A 15,216-nucleotide genomic window follows, 5' to 3' on the forward strand; every position below is an offset into this window, starting at 1 on the left:
TGAAAAGTGTGCTTCTTTAACCATGATATTGCAGACTGGACCTAGCCAGAGACAGTAAATTTGATCCCCTGTATGAGGGTTCTGGACTAATCAGCAAGGTTCTCTACTTTGCCTTCCCCTCCTTTTGGTGGGTACCTTCTTGCTTTTCAAGGCTGCTTGGGCTCGAACGGTGGCTGGCTAGTGGGTCCTAGAAATCATTCAAGAAGGTTGTCACCCAATTTCAGAGTTTGCCTCCTCCCTACATCTAACCCTGTCCCTCTTCTGTGGTGATTCTCTGCTTCACCTGGCTCCATTAGAGATAGTGCTGTTTGCTTTCAGGGGAAAGGGTTCTATTTTCTATACTTCCTAATGCCAAAGAAGAGAGGTTGGAGGTGCTTAGAACTAGACTATCTGTTGCTTTTCTCTCTTTTTGTCTGCTATGCTAAGTCCCGAAGGCATGACAGCAATTCCCTCTGCTTTCAGCCAGTACAAAGTGTGTCTTACCAAGAAAGAGGTGGATGTGTCACAGTTAGAGGTTTGAATAGCATATTGCCAAGTCGGAAGCATTTTATAGAAAAATAAGTGGGTGGATAGTGAGGACATCGCGTATAAGGTTAAGAAAAGTGTAGTACCTACCTGAGGGTGGACAAAGCATCTTATCTTTATCACCATCTGTCACTTACTTTTTGATTTATTTAAATTAAATAAAATAGACCTATCCAAAAAACTCTGCCATCACTTACAATCATGTAGATTACATCAGGAGAATCAGGTTAGCCTGCACCTCTTCACATCAGCTGGCAGTCCTCAAATGACAGACAATAAAAAATAAACCCACTATAACCCATTACCCACTATAACTATTAAAAGACAGCTTTTATAAATGTATTGTCTTCTAGCAATTTAAATGCCACCTTTGATATGAGCCTTTGTATACATACAATTCACTGAATGGCACCACACACACAATGATAACCAGAATGTTTTTTTTTTGGATACCAATGGCCTAACATGTCTCAGGCTAGCAGTACAAAAATTTGGTTTTTAATCCCAAACCAGCTGCTTTTGCAATGTGTATATTTACTGTGCAATAATAGCAAACATACTAGGAAAAAAACATTTTCCCCTTCAATATCTTGAGCTCCAAGGAAAGGAAAAGTTCAGTTCTACAGGCCCGATCCTTTGAAGTCAGTGGAACGGAGCCAATGTACACCTGCTGAGAAGGGTTTACAATCTCTTAAAAATGAAGTACAGTGTTCAGAGGGGGTTTATAGACACACTGTTCTATTAGATGTCTGGTCATTACTGTAGAGGATATGTCAGAATAAAATCATAATTCCAAGAATATCTGTTGTTGGACAGTTTAGAAACAAGCAAAAATGTGATACATCATGTTGGGTCTGGGTTATTTTGTTGGTTGTGGTGTTGCCATCTGCCCAGCACTGCAACTTATAACCTCGGACTCACTGAAAGATTGTTTTTATGGCTTTCTTTTATGGAGGTGTTTGTGTTTAGAGTCTTCATTGGCCTCCCGAGAAATGAAATTTCTTTCCCTGTGTTCTGTCCTGCAGAAACTTGAGTTGTTTAGCATTTTATCTTGGTTTAATTTGGGTCATATTGCAACACAATGGCTGGACTCTATGAAGAATTCCATTAGGCCAGAAATGTATTGTAACAACAACAAAAAAGAATTAATATTAGATAATAGTGCTAAGATTTTTAATTTTTTTATAAAAGAAAAGATACTAAAGGGTTTTAAGGCACAATCAGGTAGACTCTTACACACAACTAGTTCTTCTGATATCAAGACTGCACACATGAGAAAGGGCATGTAAGACCAGGCTCAGAGTTTGCTTCAGTGAAATCTCACAATATGAAGCCCAGAATTTTATTATTTATTGTGATTTGGCTAATGGGATTTGCAACACATGATCCTACCTGCAAGAATTTGATATAAAGAAACATAGTAAGAGCTGTCTGAGACATATGAAATGCACTGTGGCTGCTGGTAAAATCATATTATTAATGGTTTAATTTCTTATATTTTGCACAGGATTCAAGGTTCCAATTAAAACCCTGTTTGGGCCATTGCTTTGCCTTCCAGTTCTTAATCTTTCCTGAAAGCCTCATCACTTATCTAAAACAAAAGAAGAATGAGGTAAGGCGAGAAAGTAATGAAATGCAGCATAACACATCTGTCAAAGGAGCAGAAAGTAGCTTTAAAAAAAATCCAGGATCAGTGACATTCAGAAATTATTTGTTGAGCACTAAATGCTTTCATGTGAGGCATCTTAATTCCAAGGGGTCCATGTCTAAATTATGAGTCTAACATACACTGGGGGTTTTGTTGCCTGTGTTAGAGAGTTTTACAGTTGAAGTAGCCATGGGGTATAAATAACTGATGCCAGTACTGTGAGTGATAATCTGTATTGCTAAACAATCTCCTGCTTTGTAGAATGCAACCCTTTAAGAGATTCTTTGACATTTTGGAGCTGAAATTATGAATACAATTAACATTTTTAAAAGTTCTTTAATATCCATTTTTTATAATGTTAGATTTATATTCTCCAGATACAGGCAGTCCTCGGACTTATGACACAATTGGTTCCTGAAAATTGCATCATAAGTTGCAACATTGTAACTTGGAACCACAGTACGCTCCACTGTGGGACCGAGAGTCATAAAGTCGAAACTAATTGTCATAAGTTGAATCAGGGTGTCAATTCAGAAACATTGTAAGAGCCGTTCATCATAAGCTGAACATCGTAAAGTCAATGTATTAAAAGACCTAACCTAATTCATCATGCAGAGGTCTGATACCCTTTAATTCTTTATTGTTGATAATACATCTTTTTGAAATTCTTGTGCTTGACACTTCATTGCTATGTTGTCACGCTGTATTGCATTACTACATTCGATGGCAGATGGAACTAAGGGTGACCTAGACCGAGGAAACACCAGTCCATGAATTTAAGGCATGTGTAGAAAATATGTCTGGACAGTCAATTGAAACGATCCTAATTTGTTTTCACTCTGTAATATCTGGAGAGTTTAGGGAGGGAAGGTTCAGGGAGGGTTGAGGAAAAAGTTAAATTTCTTCCTTTGCTCCTACCAGCCTTTTATTGTATATGAGTATTTTAAAAGGCTTATACATTAGTTTAATGATAAGAAAAAGGAGAGGTATAGCCACGGGTACTTAGTTACGTCTTATAGGCATCAGTTATTCCATATCTGACCTTTCAACCGTTTCATCTTCACTTTATATAAGGGCCAGATTCTTCTCTGTTACTGCAATGGAAATCAAGACTATCTTCAAACTTCCATTGAATTCAATAGAGATGTTCTGGAACTATACTGGTACAAATAACAAAGATTGGTTTTAAATGGGAGAGTTGCTTCCATTTCAATAACAGATATTACAAAATTCTGCTCCCAGATATACTCCTGGAACCCCAGTGGTGTAATCAAGGGCAGTATTTGTCTCATACTACTTACAGTTTCCCTTTTTGATATTCCTCTTTATTTCCCTGCCTATACATCATCCAGCATTAACGTTATTCGTATTAATACATGGGACATCAGAGGAAGTTTTCAGGGCCATTTGCTAGGAGCAGCTTTGAGCCATCTCCTCTGATGGTTATGTGCTGCAATGGTAAGTATTGTTTGTTTGCCTTGGTATTCACTTAAATCCACTTTTTGTTATGATGTTGACTTGTCTACTTGATGATATTTACAATAGATTATGATTCTCCTTCATGATGGCGATAATGCATTATGTTTACTTAACAACTGAAGTCTAATATTTATCCATAGAATAGGAGCAGCATAGATAACCACAATTTTTTTCAAATGTCGGTTTGATAATTACCACGCAGATGCAAAATATGGCTATGTTTGTGTAAATTTCTGAAACAATAACTTGATATTTGTGTTGCTGCTGTAATGGTCCTAATAATTTCATTAAGTGTCAACAGTGCTTTTTGTAAACCTCCATTTTTTAGTGTTTTCCTAATTCATCCCCAAAAGAACAAGGCCTCACTCTGGGCTGACATTTGATGTACAATACATCATCCGTGACTGAGTTATATTACACATTCTGAAAAGGAAAAATTATCTTCAGCTCCAGGAGAAAAAATACTAACTATCTTCTCATGCGGTATAAAGGAGGAATAATTGCGATGAAGTCAGCGGAGTTATACCTCTGATAAATCAGTGGAAGTGAGATGAGAAAACGACCTAGTAAACAGAAGTTTGTTTTCAGAAGCAACCATTGCTGTAACTAGGGTGACCATATATCCTGTTTTAGCCAAGACAGTCCTTTTTTAAGCCCTGTGCTGGCCATCCTTAATTATTTTTTTTTCAAAACTGGGCTTTTGTCTCGTTTGCTCTTGCCAAACAAGAGCCAGCAAGAGCAAATGGGACAAATGCTCTGTTTTGCCAAGAAAACTACAGTGCAACCCCTCAAGTTGGATGGACAGCCGTGGGGCTTGGGCCGGGCCTGTGAATGGGGAGAACTGAGGGGCCTTGGGCTGGCCCCACGCGGGCAGGGAAGAGAGGAGGGCCTCAGGCTGGCCCTGCACAGTGTGGGGGAGGGGGCTTGGGCCAGCCCTGTGCGGTGTCCAGTTTTCCCTTGGGGAAAATATGGTCACCCTAGCTATAACCCTCCTGTGATGGGTTGAACTGCTCTTTCAGGGTGCCACTGGATGTTCTGTGGTCCCACTGATCCTGCCTGTACTACCAGGCTGGGTTTCCTTTATTGTGTTCTGTGGTGACAAGCCCTCAAGCCCCTTTCCAGTACACTCAGAGGCAGGGACATGCCCAGCTGTAGAATCAGAGAGAGTCTGCAATTAGCTTTCTGTGGGCGGGTCCAGGTAGGGGAATGCCCAGCTCTCCTGTGCACATACCCTCTGGAGTGTAAACCCAAAATAATAATGTCTTGCACTATATAGAGATCTATATTGCATAAGCTCATAAAAATTGCTCCCTCCCTCAATCTGGAGCAAGATATGCATAGCTCTTTGCACCCCCTCCCTGCCCCAGTTATGAATGGCACAAACTGGGTTTTGGTATAAACAAGAAATAAGTTTATTAACTACAAAAGGTAAATATTAAGTGATTATAAGGGATAGCAAACAGAACAAAGCAGATTATTGAGCAAATAAAACAAAACACACAACCTAAGCTTAATTCTAAATGTAGGCAGGTTGCGGCGTTTCTGCAGCTTACAGTTCCAGTTATTGTTCTTTACAGACTTCTCTCAGTCTAGACTCAGTCCTTGCCTTTCCCCAGTGTAGTTCCCTTGTCTCTTCAGGTGCTTTCAGCAGTCTTCCTCCTTGGGCGGGGAGGCAATGGAGAAGAGCACTGATTGACTCTATTCCCCAGCCTTAAGTAGGATTCACATAAGGCAGGAATCCTTTGTTTCCAGTGGAAAAATACCAGCAGTGTCCAAGGTGGTACTCTGTACCAGTGACCTCATCAGATGACCCTGCAGTGTCAAAGCAACATCCCAGGAAGCTCCTCAGGATGGTGGGAGATTAGTATCTAAGTTCTATTGTCCTTCTTAAATGGCTTATTCATGCTAATTGCCTACAGTCTGATGGGCGTTCCCCCAAGTATACAAAGTTGTACATAGTCAATCTTCCTAACTTCAGATACAGAAATGATACATATATACAGTGGTGAGCTGGAGCCGGTTCGCTGGAACCGGTTGTTAAATTTAGAAGCCCTTTTAGAACCACGCGGGACAACTGATTCTAAAAGGGCTTCTAAATTTAACAACCGGCCAAAAGTGGCGCCTTAGGTGCCACCTCTGTGGGTGCTCCGGGGCTGGAGCACTGACAGGGAAAATTTGGTGGGTGCACCCACCGGCAGCTCCTCACCCGGCCCCAGCTCACCTCCTCTCCGCCTCCTCCCCTGAACGCGCCGCCATGCTCTGCTTCTCCGCCGCCCCACCCACCCCGGCTTCCCGCGAATCAGCTGTTATGGCTCTTTGGGGCAGTCGGGGATGGGGGGTGGATGGGGCAGGGGTCCCAGCGGGGGGCGTCAAGGAACATGAGGGGGGGTGTATGGGCAGGAGTCCTGGGGGGCGGGGGCGGTCCACGACCCCCTTGTGGGGTAAGGAGGGAACCAGTTGTTAAGATTTTGGCAGCTCATCACTGCATGTATACAAATTGGATAATCACATTCAGCAAATCATAACCTTTCCAATGATACCTTACATGACCCATCTTGCATAAAATAGATCTTAGTTATGCCATATTTATATCATAACAATATTTTTTATGAAGAATCTGGGGTGTCACAACCCCAAAGTCATTTTTTCTTGTAATGAATGCTTGCACATGAATAGTACATGATTGTGGTGGTGTTTGTTATTTGTATTACCGTTGTGACTTGGGGCCCTACTCATGGACAACAGATTGGTAACACATAATATATGTCCCATTATACACTCCACACACACTTTTAATGATGACCACGGGGTATCTACACACGTGGTCTCCCATAAAAATTTAACTTGTATAACAAATTTACCTGAATATTAGAAGTACTCTAGGACTATCCTATGATTGGTATAGAAAATTTGAGTAACGTATGAAAATACTATTTTGGGTGTATTTAAGGTTGCTATAATATAGTCATTATCATCTAGCACATCCTCTGTGACCTGCACAGAGGCCTCATGGCACCTGATTCTAGTCACACCTCTTAAATTAAGAGTGACTCAGTATAGGTCTAAGAAGTTAGGCTAGTAGCATTTCAGAGCCTTAATTGATGACAGCCATAAAAATCTGAGATGAAACTAATTCTCTTGGTTTTTTATCATTACAAATTTTAACATCAAAACCTGCCAGTTACTGTAATGTCTTCACTTCAAAATTTGTTTTTCTGAGGTATTCCAATAATTTAACAAATATAATTCTAGAAATTAACTGTAAACTGCATAATTTCCTTCTCATGAATAGTGTGGATCACTTATTGATACTCAGTAAATCCACTTTTTGTTTCAGTGCAAACATTTCTATTGTGCTTCTGTAAGTAAGTATATCCACGTTTTTGTAAAGCTTCTTTCTGTGAAGGATGAGAAAATACAGAAGATATTTTCCCCTATCTGTCTGATTTTTTTTTTTTGTAAGTTGACATCAAAATCAGAGACAAAGACCTTAGAACAATAGGAAAGTTTGTTTTCTTTAACAGGCTAAAAGATTCCTGTTTAAAATCTTTTGGGCATTGACTGGTCATTTGTTTGACGGGCAGATATGTTTCATGGTTTGTTATATTTGCAGTAGTGTGTTTAAGATATAGATAGATAAATATTCATATTCATTTTACTTATGAGATAGCTTGTTGATGTGCACTAAGGACAATAAGCTATTATGTCATGGATGAGAGATCTTGATTCAAGTGTTCAGTGTACAATTTCTGCAGGGCTGAAGGCTTCAGTGATTCTCGTCTTTTCAATGTACAAATCCTTTGTTTGAATATAAACTTTGATTACGATAGCTTAATCTTTATCTATTAATTGTTAGGTGTACTAATTGCATGATTATACAACACCATTATGAGTAATGTTTTCTGCTGCTTTCTTATTTACTCCCTTTATTTGGTGCAATCAGAAAAAATGTTCTGTAGTCAAAGTCCTTTAAGAGATACATGCATGCATTCACTGGACGTGGCTAATACCTAATGCAAAAGAGCTTTAATGGGGTTACAGCCCTTCAAAATGAAGTGTGGTTTGTTCATTTTTTCAAAAGATTCATGTGGGTTTGCCAACAAAAAAAATCTAGTGTGTGGTGTACTTTTCCCATTTTAGATACAGTACTATTTAAAATGCTTGAGGGTTCTCAATACAGTCAGAGGTTCGCTCTAAGGATTTTTATACATTCATTTCTGGCTGGGGCTCACATCAAAGATTTTCTAGTAATATTTCCATGATGAAGTAGGAGTCAGGCTGCTGGAAATGGCTATGCAATCAATGAAAAATACTTTGTAACAATAGTGTTCTTTGTGCTTTCATTTGAGGATTCAAAAGCAATTTACAAATATTAATAGTCATATAAAAATCTTGTGACACTAGATCAGTATTAATGTCCCATTTTAAAGGCTAGTAAAATAAGGAACAATATAGTTACCAATACTTACTGTCTGAAAACTACCCACTAACTTTGCATGCTTCCATTTCTGTGTGCCAGCACACCTGGAGAGATCTACAGTTTCATCTTCAAAAATGCTGAACTGCAGTTCCTGCTGAAGTCCATAATTACAGTCCACTTTTTGAGAATTTGGAGAAGCTTGACTCCTGAACCTAAACTTCAGGGCTGTGGTCTCTCTCTGTCTAATTTTTGATTAAACTCAACCTAAAAATCAAACTCCAAGGAATAAGAATATTATGCAGACAGTAATTGTAAAGAAGAAATAGGGTTCACTGACTTTCGTGTGGCCCAAATCAACTTTCCAACAGCTATATCCACCTTACTCCACAGGTATACATGAAATATATTCATTAAAACATACTATGTTCAATATAAAGTCTGTTTTTTGTGCTAGAGAAAAGCCAGATCACCAACTATGTATTTAAGGGCAAAGAAAGAACAGCCATCTAATCAAAACCCAGGAGGCAAAGCATTTGATAGAGGTTTTCAGCAAGCTCTTTTTTATTCTGAATCAAATACACTTAGTACAGTGTATCTCATTAAACTTCATAAAGTGATTGTTCAAATTTTCCAATCAGTTCTGTACCTTTATAATAAACTTCCTTGCTGTATTTACAGTACATTTAAACACTTTCAGCTATGAACGGTGTTTGAGACATGGAAAGAGGTTAGAGTATTAAGTTATCTAGCACCAGAAAGAGCCCTACAAATTATTTTGCTCATGTCTCAACTAATTTGTCACAGTGTAATTTGGTACCAACTTTTAGAAGCAATAGTTTCACAAATGCTAATAATGGATTTGGTATCAATTCCAAAATATGTGATTGCCAGGACCTCAAAGTAGATAACTGTGAGCTTGATACTGTACTCTTTACTCAGACAAAACTCCAGCTATGAATGGGAGTACATAGTGCCATGCTGATAGAGAGATCTTTTAAAAAATGTTCACTAATATGAACATCAAACTAAAACGGCTTAACTCTTGAATCTGCTCTCAGATATTTTTGATTTAATTTCTTAAACAAAATGCTCTGTTTTTAAAGGGGAGTAAAGAGCATTTCCTGGAGATAACTTGTACCATCAATCAGTGAAGTGTCATTTCTTTAATTATGTACATAAAATATAAAACTAGGAGTTACTGTATAATTCCAACTGTGTGTGTTTTTTCAGTCACCATGGAGATAGCTTCCTGCAATTTTCCAAAGTTCTGTCCCTTCAGATAAATGCACCTTTACACAATTCAAATGATTTCATGATATTTAAAGTCTCCTTTAGAAATCTGATGTGTTAGCTTAACCTAATAATCTATTTGTGTTCAGTGTAGCAAAATCGCATACTTAGCAGAGCTGTTGCAGCCCTCTTCCAATATGTTTTGTAAATCAGTAACTCAGTAACAGACACAGGAGACAAAACTAATCCACCAGAAAAGCTCAAAGTTAAAAATACCAATAGATGTTTCCTGTATATATTTTTATTGTGTTGACCTTAACTTATTATATACTGATAATAAAGTCTTATAGCAATCTTCTGAGACTAGATCAGTATTAACAACCCACTTGAAAGACTAGTAAAGTGAGGAACAAATTAGTTACAGCCACATTGTGAAAGCTACCCACTAATCTTGTTACATCATACTGATTGTTATATACCATGGCTAATACATGCTTTTACTAGCATTAGATGCTTAAGACACCATAAGTAACCAGCATCACATTGTGTCTTCTCTTTGCCATTGCTGGCACCAGGAAGTCAATACCTTATGAAATGTGTAACTCCCTTCTGAATCTAGAACACTTATAAAATGACACAGAGCTCTTCTTCAGGTCTGTGTAAACTTAAAAGCTTGTCTCTCTCGCCAGCAGAAGTTGGTCCAATAATAGATATTACCTCACCCACCTTGTGTCTCTAATATCCTGCAACCAACATGGTTCTAATGTCATGCATACATTTTACTTACACTTTAAAAATATATATATTTTCCTCTCTGAGCATCAATATTTTACATATGCAGGAGATGAATAGTGACTAGGGCAGCAACCAACTGTTCACCAGAGATTTGAACGCTGGTGTTGAAAGCTCTGCAAGCTTGCTTGGAAAAAAAAATTCAACACTTCATTGTGAGCCCAAAAGGATGACAGTTAAGAGGAAGGCTGGAAATACCAAGTCACTAGAGGAATTCAGGTCTCTGTAAGCACAAGAGGTCTGAACAAGACTAGTATCAAGAAATTGCTCAAAAATCAGGGAGGTGGGGTGCATGCACCAATTGCATGTCAGAGTGAGGGAGGTGAAATGGTATCCTGGAATAAGAATAGACGCTAACTATATATCAATATTACATGCTCTTATCAAAAGACTTTAGCAAGTTTCATTTTACTTAAGACTGTCTACAAGTAATATTTTAATACTTTATTACCTGGCTATTTGATTTTTTGCTAGCAGCCATGGAGGAAGGTAATTGGAAACCTAATGGTAAATAGAAGATCTGAGAGTAGAACTGGACGAAGGTTAACTAAAAGATGATTTCTTTTTCTTTCTGTCTCCTTCTTTGACATCTACTTGGGCACATTTCTTCAGTTTTAGCAATCTCTACCCCCCTCACCCCCGCCGCCCAGTATATAAATAAATCTGGAGATTGTTTTATAATAGTCATTGACTTTGGTTTCAGGATTAACTTTTTACCTCTGGAGAGCTAGGATAAAATCCCATTTAAGTATGCTGTTCTCATCATAATCCCTAGTAGACATTTGTCCACATCTTAAAATCACCAACAAAGAAATCTCAGTATAATAATCTTCTTCTACTCAAGAGAAGCCCAGGACTGAAATAGTAAGGGGTGCGGCAGATCAGGATTGAGCTGCGCGGGAAAGTGTGAACAGTGGGAAAGTAATGGTATCCTTCATGATATACTCGTCTCATGTACATGAGGGCTAAATTCACATACAAATATACAGAATATACAAATATAAAGCCATGACATATGCAAAACAAATCTTTGTAAACACAGATTTAAAACAACATGTTTAAGCTCTTAATTTAATTACTGGACATTTATTTTGATTTGTATCTGAAACACAGCAGGAAGAGGACAGAGAGATTGTATGCACTGGAACAAAAATAGCTCATTTAAATGCACAATATTTTCCATTAAACTGTCCCTTAGGCTTACAAGCCTAGAAAGGGTTGTTTTCCCTCCCCCTCACTGCCATTTTTTTTTTTACTTAATTTCAGTATGAAACAGGAAGCTTGGATCAAGATCATAACACATGATATTTCCAACTATTTAAATACATTGTCATTTATAGGTATTATTGCCTCTTATTATATCATCACTAGCAAAATAAGGTGCTATGTTAACTAGGCATGACACAGACACAGTATCAAACGCCGGGGACCTTCCGCCCCCCCTTGTCATTTAACTGGGGTGTATGAGTCCACACGCATCCCCTCACCTAGTTGCCTGGGCCAGTTTTAATCTCCTGTTTGAACTCCTACAACTGGAGAGTTCTGCTGATTTTCATTTCTGAATGATCAGTGATTTGGAAACTGAATATACACTCAGCAAAAAAAGAGATCGTAAAACAAATGTGCCAGCATTGTGTGCTGTGTTTGAGAGGTCATCAAGGTGTTCTACAATGAAAATTCTTTGATAATTATGCAGTTAGGAATTGTTTTGTTTTGTTTTTCCTTGAAATAATTTTATTGATTGCTATTTTCATAGCATGTGGATCAAATTGCCATTTTTTTCTTTCTCTGAGTTTAGTATTTTGTTGTTTTGCACACATATCTATATTTCTACATTTCATGCAGGAGAGAGTCCAAAAGGTTACATAGATGTATTGAATAAATTTCAGTTTTAAGTCTGTGAGTGATTTATTATACCGCTGTACACTTTGTTGCATCTCTTTTCACTAATGTGATTTCTCAGGCCTTTGCATCATGTAACAGTTTCACTAGTTAATCCATTGTGATTTTAACTGGCAGAAAACATCAAATTAGTGGTATTAAATTTTTTCTTAGTCAGCAAAGCAGAAAGTTAATTTTAGTGTTTATTTAGGTATCCATTGATCTATCTGTTGGTGCAGAAATGCCAATAACTTTATGTATATAGTTTTTAAAAAATATTTAAAAAAAAAATCTATTGAAGCCAGAAGAATACTTGTCTGAGGGAGTGAATCATTCCTGGGAAAAATAGCTTGCATTTTACTTTTGGTCATTGTTTTGTGTGATTTTCTTGCATATTAAATGCTCCAAAGTTGAGTTAGAGTTTTGTTAAAATAGAGGCCTCCATAACTGTTCTCGCAATATATGCGGGTGCGTGCAAAACCCTGCATTTGTATACTCAGACTGAGCAACCATGTAGCATCTTTGCCCACACCAGTGAGTAAGCCTGAAACTACTGCCTGCACAATTCGGAAGCTCCTCTCAAAATTAGAATATGGAAGAAGTTCGGGGCGGTGGGGAGGAATGTTATGTATTTCTATATTATCCACTACCTACAACACTTTACAATGGGATGCATTAGTTTTTAATAATTCATGCAGAGTTCAGTCTGGGTAATTTATTAATATGGCATCATCAGTTATTTCTCCATTGAACTTATAATTCTGTTTTATGGTTGTATTTGAAAGTAGTGGTGAAATCTTGTTGTACCCCTTGGCATTTTAAGTACTATATAAAGATGTGTATGCAGTACAAAAACTTCAGTCTGAGATTCAGAGTAGAGCTGTTTTTCACTGGAAAATGCTGGTTTTGTCAAAACTTTTTGCAGGGATGCATCGGATTCAACAAAACTTTTGTCAATAAAGGTATCTCATGTGTGGTGAGACAGACTCGCCCTAGAAATAGCCTGGTGATCAAGTCACTCCACTGAGGTGTGAGAGACATAGGTTCAAATCTCTGCTCTACCTGATCCATATCAGGGATCCACATCCCAGATGAGTGCCATAATCAGTGGGTTTATAGAGTCAGTCTCTATCCCAATGAATATATAATAATTTGTACAAAGTGGGACACCTCTAACAGGAGAGACTAAGCCTCCCTCACCACCTCCCCCACATAATAGACAATAGCCTGTTCATTAGGGCAGTCATGTGGGAGGCCCAGCTTCAAGTCCCTGGTCTGAATCAGGCAAAGTAGGAATTTGAATTTGCATCTCCCACATCCCAGGTGAGAGTCCTGACCACAGGCTATTGGGATGCGGGTTTCTCTTCTCACTTTTTGTTGAAAAACTTAAAGGTCTCAGGTTTGTCCAAGTATGAAATGGGAAACTGTTAGAAATCCATGAGAAGTTTTGTGAACAGGAAAACCATTTCCTGCCCAGCTCTAATGTGAAGTAACACTCTATGGGTTTAGGGTTGCCAGCTCTCCCGGATTGTCCTGGAGTCTTCAGAATTAAAAATTTAGTCTTTAATTACAGATAATGTCATGTAACGAAACCTACAGGAATTCACCCAGCCAAAGCTGATAATCCTATATGGGCTTGTCTACTCAGGAAGTTAGTGGAAAGTAAGTTAGGGTGCAAATTTAAAGTGCAATAGCTATTCCTCACGAATTCCCTGTGTGGACACTCCTACTGAGCATTAAAAGTGCTTTTTATAATCAAATGTCGGCTTACTCTGTGTTAACTATGGGCTTGTCTTCACAGGAAATTATGATCTGTCTACAAATTTCTTTCATATACCATCACTGATCTTTAGTTCTGTTTCCTAATCCCTGTGTATCTATTTCATATTTTCTGTTCATCTATCCCAATAACTAGTATATCAATTCTGTGTTCAACTCAGTAATACAATCACCTTATGCTGAATATCTGGTACCTGGAATAAGTTTATACAGTATCCAAATCTAAGTGTGTCAGTATATAGAACACTAAAGATAGTTCCATCCTAAACTATCCAGCATTTTGGCCTTTAGTAGTGTTGCTATAATCTGGTCAGTTGACCATTTTTGTATTTATAAAATCAATAAAAAGTTTGATGTACAGTGGTCATCATTAAAATGACAGCATTTGCTAACAGGATATCTGTTTTACCACTTTTTACCCCAGATTTGCACAGGACATAATTATGATAAAGCTGTGGTATCAGTTCCTGAATGCTGACTTTATAATGGTGACCTCTGTTGTATTTCTGGTGGAATGGGTCTAATAGCATCCTAGTATTTTACAGTTAATTTCAAGTGATTTTTTATTGGGGTTTATTTGTTTTTGTTCCTTCTTGCAGTAGGTTTCGCGGGCTGTCATAGTCTGATAGTGACCTTTGAAGCCACTTGCTATGGAACAACAAATCTTGATGTTCCCAGAAAAAAGTCAATATCTGCTTATTGTTGTTGCTAAGGGGGGTTAGAATTGCTGTTCATATGAAACTTGAACTCTTATTTCTCTGACCATTTTTAAAAAAACAATCCATCGTATAGTGACACTTTACCAATATTGTCATTTCATTTAAACATGCTGTAGTTAGTGAATTTAAAAAGCATATAAAAATAGAGCTGCTATAAAGCCACAACCCCACACTGGGCCACTACGGTTTGGATTTCGTTAACCATGTGCTGCCTAATGTCCCCTACAGATCCAGGGAGTGAAGTGGAGTATCACCAGAACAGGATCTGCTCCCTTTTATTGCCCTTCCTTGCATACTTAGGAGAAGCTAGTACAAGGAGTTCCATTGCATTCCCTTACTCAAAGCCTAAAGCACAATGAGGCCACTGAATAAACCAACCAAACTCTTTTTTCTGGTGAGGTTTTCCTCCTGTCTGTCTGTCTGTGTATTTGTCCCTGGCAAAAATGCACCATTTTTGCAAGCTTGTATGTAGGTTAAGAACTAGGAAACTAACCTGATCCAACACTTGCTCTGGTGTTTCTTAAGGGCTCAGTCCCGTAATCTGATAAATTAGTGTGTTTTGCCAAGAGTCCTTTTAAAATTAGATATGTGCTTTAATGTAAAAGTTTAATGCTGTCAATTTGAAATTGTCTTGAACTCCTGGGTTGCAAAAGACCTCGCACTGCATGCCCATGGCCTGATCCTTCTCACATTCAAAGCAATTGGACTTTAACATTGACTTGAATAAGGAGCAAGACCAGATG

General features: G+C 38.2%; 1 protein-coding gene across 3 annotated transcripts in view; it reads left to right on the top strand.

Moving 5' to 3' along the window:
* Positions 1-15,216, top strand: part of TENM1 (teneurin transmembrane protein 1) — a 1,415,133-nt gene that overhangs the window by 581,979 nt on the left and 817,938 nt on the right. For all 3 annotated transcript variants that reach the window (XM_075132522.1, XM_075132521.1, XM_048862940.2), the window contains one exon: positions 2,033-2,137. The gene's annotated coding sequence lies outside the window, so the exon portion shown is untranslated. The remainder of the gene's footprint in view (positions 1-2,032; positions 2,138-15,216) is intronic.

This window comes from Caretta caretta, chromosome 9 (assembly GCF_965140235.1).
Source record: "Caretta caretta isolate rCarCar2 chromosome 9, rCarCar1.hap1, whole genome shotgun sequence".
Lineage (NCBI taxonomy): Eukaryota > Metazoa > Chordata > Testudines > Cheloniidae > Caretta > Caretta caretta.